The 7,331-nt window shown below is 41.8% G+C and overlaps 1 long non-coding RNA gene across 2 annotated transcripts in view; it reads left to right on the top strand.

Moving 5' to 3' along the window:
* The first annotated feature begins 4,512 nt into the window (after nt 1-4,512).
* The window catches only part of LOC125294712, a 41,191-nt gene continuing 38,372 nt past the window's right edge, over nt 4,513-7,331 (top strand). For both annotated transcript variants that reach the window (XR_007193555.1, XR_007193554.1), the window contains exon 1: nt 4,513-4,611. This is a non-coding gene — a long non-coding RNA (uncharacterized LOC125294712). The remainder of the gene's footprint in view (nt 4,612-7,331) is intronic.

The raw sequence follows: 7,331 nt of genomic DNA, 5'->3' as shown, positions 1-7,331 counted from the left end.
CAGGTGAAAGAGACAAATTTAGCCGTCTAGCTCCATTGACTCCCATTCATTCTGCACTCATGGCGATCGCCCCCAGTGGAACTCTGGTGGAACTGCATCCAAAATTCGGTACAATGGGACTTAATACGGAGTGGCAAGGCCCTCCGTAGACGGGCTCTGGAATGTCTAATAAGGGGAGAACCGCTACTCTCGGGAAACTTCCGGTTTCTGAACTGGTTGCAGTTCCTTTTCTGGTTCCACCTGAGGGCGTTCACGAATAAGTGCAGAATTAATGGGGGGTCTATGGAGCTGTACCCCTCAAATCCACTTTTCTCGGGATATAATTTTTTGCCCAGATAATTTGAATGTTGCATACATGAAATGAAATGAAATGAATGAAAATACACACCGCTGAGTATTATATTTTTTGAGTCACTTATTTGTTATAAAAAGCCTTTGAAATGCGTCAATGACGTCATTCATTAGCAGAAAGCTAGTGTGTTGTGATACCTGTGCCGAAGAAAACTGCTCCATCCTGCTTCAATGACTACCGCCCTGTGGCACTGACACCCATCATCATGAAGTGCTTTGAGCGGCTTGTCATGTCACATATCAAAGCCATTCTCCCCCCCACCCTGGACCCCTTCCAGTTTGCATACCGAGCCAAGCGGTCTACAGAGGATGCAATCTGCTCTGCCCTCCACCCAGCCCTCACCCACCTGGAAAAAAGAGACTCATATGTGAGATTGCTGTTTATAGACTTCAGTTCTGCATTCAACACCATAATACCACAACAACTCATCTGCAAACTCGACAAACTGGGACTCAGTACCTACCTCTGCAACTGGCTACTGGACTTCCTCTGTCAGAGGCCCCAAGTAATGCGTGTTGGCAACAATACCTCAAGCAGCATCGCACTGAGCACAGGGGCCCCCCAAGGCTGCGTGCTCAGTCCGGCTGCTCTTCACCCTGCTGACGATGACTGCACTGCAACCTACAGCAACAATCACATAGTGAAATTTGCTGGCGACACAACTCTGGTGGGTCTCATCACCAAAATTTGACGAGACTCAATACAGGTTGGAGGTCGACCATCTGACCCGTGGTGCAGGGACAACAACCTCCTGCTGAGCGTCAGCAAGACCAAAGAGATTGTTGTTGACTTCGGAGAGGTCACACCCAACACCTGCCACTGACCATCGACGGTGCTGTGGTGGAGAGAGCGAGCAGCACCAAATTCCTGGGGGTGCACATCAGTGAAGACCTCTCCTGGACCACCAACACTGCATCACTGGCGAAGAGCTCAGCGCAAGCGCTCAAGCTCAAACTCAGGCGACAGCAAGTGCTCCACCAGCCATCATGACCACATTCTACCGAGGCACCATTGAGAGCATCCTCTCCAGCTGTATCGCTGTGTGGGGCGGAAGCTGCACTGAATACAACAGGAAAGCCCTGCAGCATAGTGAACACAGCTGGAAGGATCATTGGTGCTTCACTCCCCTCCCCTGAAGGACATTTACACCACCCACCTCACCCAAGAAGGCGACCAAAATTGTGAGTGATGCAAGTCACCCAGCTCACAATCTGTTTGATCTACTGCCCTCTGGGAAGAGGTACAGAAGCCTGCGGCTCCCGCACTACCAGACTCACCAACAGCTTCATACACCAAGCTGTAAGGATGCTGAACTCTCTCCCTCCCTCCCCCCTCCACCCTCAGCTACATAACATCCTGGACATTGGACCCACAATGGCGCCTGCACTACTCCACTTGCACACTTGAACACTTGCACACTTGTACACTTTACAACTTGGTGTTGTTGTCCTGAAAACACAACACTTCTGCTGCTCTTACATAACTTGCACCACTATGCCACTTTCTTTATTACTCAGGTCAAACAGAACTACCCAAGCCTCTTATTGGCCTGACTTTGCACTAGATTTTTTTATTGACTGTCTATGCACAATTTCAACAAAATTTTGCTGCTCTTATTTTTTCATTATTATATGTGCCCTCTTATTTACTTATTTACTTACTTTTTTGTTTACTTGAATGTTATGTTTGTCTGTGGACTTAAAATTGGTAAAATATGTCTTGTCTTCACCGTGGGATAGTGAGAAACGTAATTTCGATCTCTTTGTATGTCTGGAACATGTGAAGAAATTGACAATAAAGCTGACTTTGACTTTGACTTTGACTTTGTGGGCAACAACGACTCAACCTGTAAGAAATCGAAAGGACGTAAGTACTCGTTCATTCAACTTTTGACCTATAATCCATAGTGAGCTTGCAGAAACCACAATCAAATCTTCGATTTTTCAACGACAACCAGGTCAAAGAGACAAATTTAGCCGTCTAGCTTCATAGACCCCCATTGTTTTTGCACTTATTCGTGATCGCCCCTAGCGGAACTGCAACAGATTGCAGGTACAATGGAACTAATAGGGAGTGATCCGGCTCTCCGTAAACGGGCTCTGTCTGCAACTTGTATTTTTGAATCCTTCCTTTTCACATGTGCGTGAACTCAACGGCAATACTATGTGGATATGCAGGTTTTTCATAACGGAAGTCATCTTGCGGTGAAGAAATTAAAAGTCCCATTTTGGAGTAGTCTGGCATTTTATTGTTTAAGGGAAAACAGAGTGGAGAACGGAGTCTGTAATTAGATATTCGACAAAAATGGATATTTATCAGGCCATTTCATGTCATTAGAATGAAGATGTGTCTCCACCCCCTGTTTTCATGCTTGCAAAGTGCAAACCATAGACTGTATTGCAAACTGAATATCATCAGAGCCCGTCTAAACATAGGCCTAAGACTCCCATTCTCTAGATAGGCTACATTGAATTCAAGACAACATATGTCTTGTGCACATATTATTCATATGTTAAATGAAACTACACTGTTATCAATTACATTTGTCTACTGAATATAATTCCTGATTAAATTATTTTGTTCCTATTTCAACTTTAAAGTTGACAGCAGTTTTCGTTCCCGCTGAAGATCGGTCTTAATCTCACATATTTGAGCTGGCTTCACTTAAATGAAATATGTCAATACAAAAACTCATGGTTGACTCCTAGTGGTGAGGAAGAATACTGGGGGTGTAGTTGTCTAACCTACTTTTCATCACCGGCTTTGGAAAAACTCATCCATAGGCAATTTATGTGTGAATGATGCCTAATAATGTATTTATACAGTCTATGATGAGAACACACTGCAAGTTGTATTGCCAGGTAAAAAGTAGTATCAAGCAGTTGGCTAATTTAATTCCCTAATTAGCATTTAATTAAGGCCATCACAAAGACTTTGATAAGATTTGGGAAAGAGTCTTGAAAGTAGTCTTTTGAGTAAAGCTTGAATGGGGGACATTAGTTAAAAGACTCCAATTGTTCAATAATCTTTCCCAAATCTTGTCAAAGTCTCCTGATGTATATGGGTAGCATTAGTTGCATTGTGTTAGCATAGCTGTTTTGTTTTTTTCAAGATGTTTAGTCTGACAGTTATCTGACAGTCTGGCTTTGATACTGACTTTGTGCATTCAACATTGTAAAAGCTTCACCCAGACAAGAGTGTTTGGTTAGTCATCTTTCGCAAATTATCAGCCTGGAAATGTCCAGAGTAAATAAAATGTCACCTACTTAATTCATACGGCATGTCTTGAAAGAAAAGATGACATTTGACGCAACTAGGCCTATAGGTAGGCTAATAATCAAATATGACTTAATCATTAATCTGACTTCAGAAGACTATGAAACACTGACAGGGAGGTATTTAGCACCTGATTGAAATAATTATTTTACTGAACATGGTGTGAAGATTTCATCATTATTTTCTTTCTTCAAAAAAAAAAAAGCCAGGCCACTGACAGATACTGTCATTTGGCAAAACACTAACATGTCTTCCCTGTTATCGGATGTTTGCAGCTGTAGTGATAGTGGACTGTTCTGAGGCATTGCCACCACTAGGGACCATGGATGCTGTAAGTGTCTCTTGTCTTTTATCATGTGCCTCTCTGTCATTTTACCATTAGGGTCTGCCTTCCCATGTTTTATCATATGGTTTGCAAATATAACACTCTTAAATATTTCTATTCATAGCTGTCTATTTATCTATCTATCTATCTATCTATCTATCTATCTATCTATATCTTTACCTGCCTCTATCTATCTATATATCTATCTATCTGTCTGTCTGTCTGTCTGTCTGAATATTTTTTAACCTGAGGTTTTAGAATCATATCTACAACCAGCAGAGTCATATTTATTATATTTGTGCACATACAAGTGAAGAATGAATACCTTTATCAAACAGGCAACTGTAATTATTATTTTAACCTACTACAAATATCTACACATATAGTTTTTGTATGATGAAAAAGAGCTAAGAGCAATTCCATCCGATGTTGACTAGCAGCAAGACAGAGGAATCAGCCACCCCCCTCTGTATGCTTCCGTGTAACCTGATTTGCATAAACATGAGTAATTTATGAATAATAAATGCACTTGTGTTCGGCGTGATCCATTAATTTGCATATCACCATGGCACTACAGTTATTTTTCCTGCGTGCCGCGCTATCATGAAGCCATAAGAACTCGCATAAAGCCAAATCAAAAGGGAGAGTCCAAAAGGAGGTAAGCGTGTATTACCTTTTTCCCCCCTAATTCTCTATCCCTTTCTCTCTACCACTCTGTCAAGGTGCTTCTTGCTCCAGTTGCATCATTTGTGTGTTTGTGTGTGTGTGTTTTGTTGTTGTCTCTCTCTTTCTGCTGACATCTATCGAGGTGGTCTGAGCTCAGGCTGCTGTGGGTGCTTAGGAAGCTTGTCAATATCTAAAGTACCCATGGCACGTCTGTGCCGGGTCTTTGTGCTGGATGCATAAACATGAAGTGGTGCTGCATTATTGATGAGACGGGAGACTCGCGCTATATAGAGATAGCCATGCTGGAGACACATGGACAGGCAGTCAGACAGAGAGACAGACAGGGAGGTAAATTCTTTATCCGGTGCCCGTGTTCGCTGCTGCCAGACGAGGCAGTGGAGAGACGTCATGCCCATCGTTTACATTTCCTTCTCTTTTGTTGCTTTTTTCTCACTCTCTCTCTCGCTCTTTTGCTCACTCTCACTCACCAGTGCACTGTGTGTGTGTGTGTGTGTGTGTGTGTGTGTGGATGTTCAGGGGCTGTTGCCACCAATTCCCCCCCTGGTGCTGGGGCTATGAGAAATGTACATTAGTGATCAAAAAGGAATGAATTTAGATACTGTGGAAACTCCACGAGGGAGAGAGAGGCTTGTGTGTGAAAACATTTCTCGCCTTGTGCCAGTGTTTACCTCCCACTGTTGTTGGTCCTCTGATCACTCCCCGCACCACCAGATGTCATTTCTATTCATCACACCGGCGAAGGGTTTCCTGGGTGTCTTGGTGCTTTCGAGGGATGGTGCGTTTTGACTTAAATAGGCTCCTGTCTGTGCAGGGACGACAAGGGATGTGTGCCGTATATGTGGGAGGCTGTGTGTGTGTGTGTGTGTGTGTGTGTGTGTGTGTGTGTGTGTGTGTGTGTCTTGGCACTGGGAATAACTGTAGGGTTTTTGTGTGATATCCTGTTTAATTGCATATGTGCTGGTCCCAGGATGGGTAGAGCGGGTGGCAAAGGCGTTATATGGTAATCTTCTTCTGTCGGAGCCCTGAGACCCCTGCAGTAGTATTTTCCTTTTTTTGTGCAGCTACTGTGCTCTTTTTATTGTTAGGCCTGTTATGTGCCACAATTCAAAACATCTCTGTGTTGGGATTTTCTAACATTGTTTTTTACAGCGTGATTAGTGGTTACTGGTTACTTGGCTGAACACAGTAATACATCTGCTTAAAAATACCAGCTTATGTGAGCTAGGGCATATTAGAGCTAAGATCCTTCATTACTGACCACACTTCTGGCCACAATACTTACCGCACTTCTGATGCTACAGACGTTATTGAAATATTCTTAAACTGTCTAGAATATTTCAATAATACAAATTAATATGCATCTTTCACCTATTTTTCTCTATATGGCTCCTGTCTTTGACACAGTGATAGAGTGAGCTGTGTGCAAGTATGTGCTCAATAGGACAGGAGAGCGTAGTGACAGCCCTTTGGTCGACGAGGCTTGATGCAGACACATCAGTGTTGTCCCTCATAGTCCTTTTGCCATCACTTACAACAGTATCTCCTCCACTCTGGCATTTATGTTAATTCCACAGATAAGCTAACAAGAGAATACACTCCATCCCTTCACGGAGACAGACAAATGTACACAGACACACAGACACACACACACACACACACACACACACACACACACACACACACACACACACTTGTCCAGCAGACAATACAAATATGAAAATACAGCATACATTTTGGTGCTATCCACCTGTTGTGGGGAAAGATTAAAGTGTGACTTGTGATGTTTAATAAAGATAATTTTATTTGTTTAAATATATTTATGTTTGTAATAAATTATCCATTACATTTTCTTTTTGGATCTATCTGCCACTTATATTTGACTATTTTAATAAACTGAATGAACATCTAGCCTACATGATTATCTAATATAACACATTGATATATGAGCAATGTTGCACAGATATCTAAACTGAATATGAAAGTGAATTGTTTGCCTAAAAATAAATTGAACAGAACAAAAACTACAGTATATTCCATGGGCAAACACCAAACTGTAATCAAGCTTTTTAATGTTATTGGCATATACAGGGAGGCTTATCCAGGAATAGGCACATTTTGGTGCTGTGCCACGGCACAGAATTGGGTGGCAGGGGTGTCTGGGGCACGTGCATGTTACCCCCTCCTTATGTAAAATTAATGTGTTCTCGCCATGACAGCGTGATTTAATTTCCTCATTTCATTTTCACTCAGTGGTTACTATGGAGACCGACTGGCTGTTTTTAGCACAGCAAGGACAAGCGAGCACCTTATAATTCAGTGCATCAGAGACAGAAAAAGACAAAGCATCATATTCAACAATGCTGGTCATTAGTGATTGCATTTTAAAAATGTGTGCACTAGCAAACATGATTTTGTTTGCAAAGAGGAAAGTATAGCATGATTTACTAAAATCAATCAATTTCTAAAAATAACATTGTCACAATACTATCATAACACTGAAATATTAACATTACAACAATATTATCCTCCAAAAAGTAGTAATGATGAAATGTAAAAGCAAAATCTGTATTGAAGGTTTTTTTGTTTTTATAACAGAGTGGTTTGACTCTTTGATGGGAAAAAAGGCATCTCCTCATGAGCTAATCATTCATTTTGCAAGCACATCTCATTCTACTTCTTTTTAAAATACTT

This window comes from Alosa alosa, chromosome 5 (assembly GCF_017589495.1).
Source record: "Alosa alosa isolate M-15738 ecotype Scorff River chromosome 5, AALO_Geno_1.1, whole genome shotgun sequence".
Lineage (NCBI taxonomy): Eukaryota > Metazoa > Chordata > Actinopteri > Clupeiformes > Clupeidae > Alosa > Alosa alosa.
Note: the sequence above shows the minus strand (reverse complement) of the source record. Positions and strands in the feature narration are given on the sequence as shown.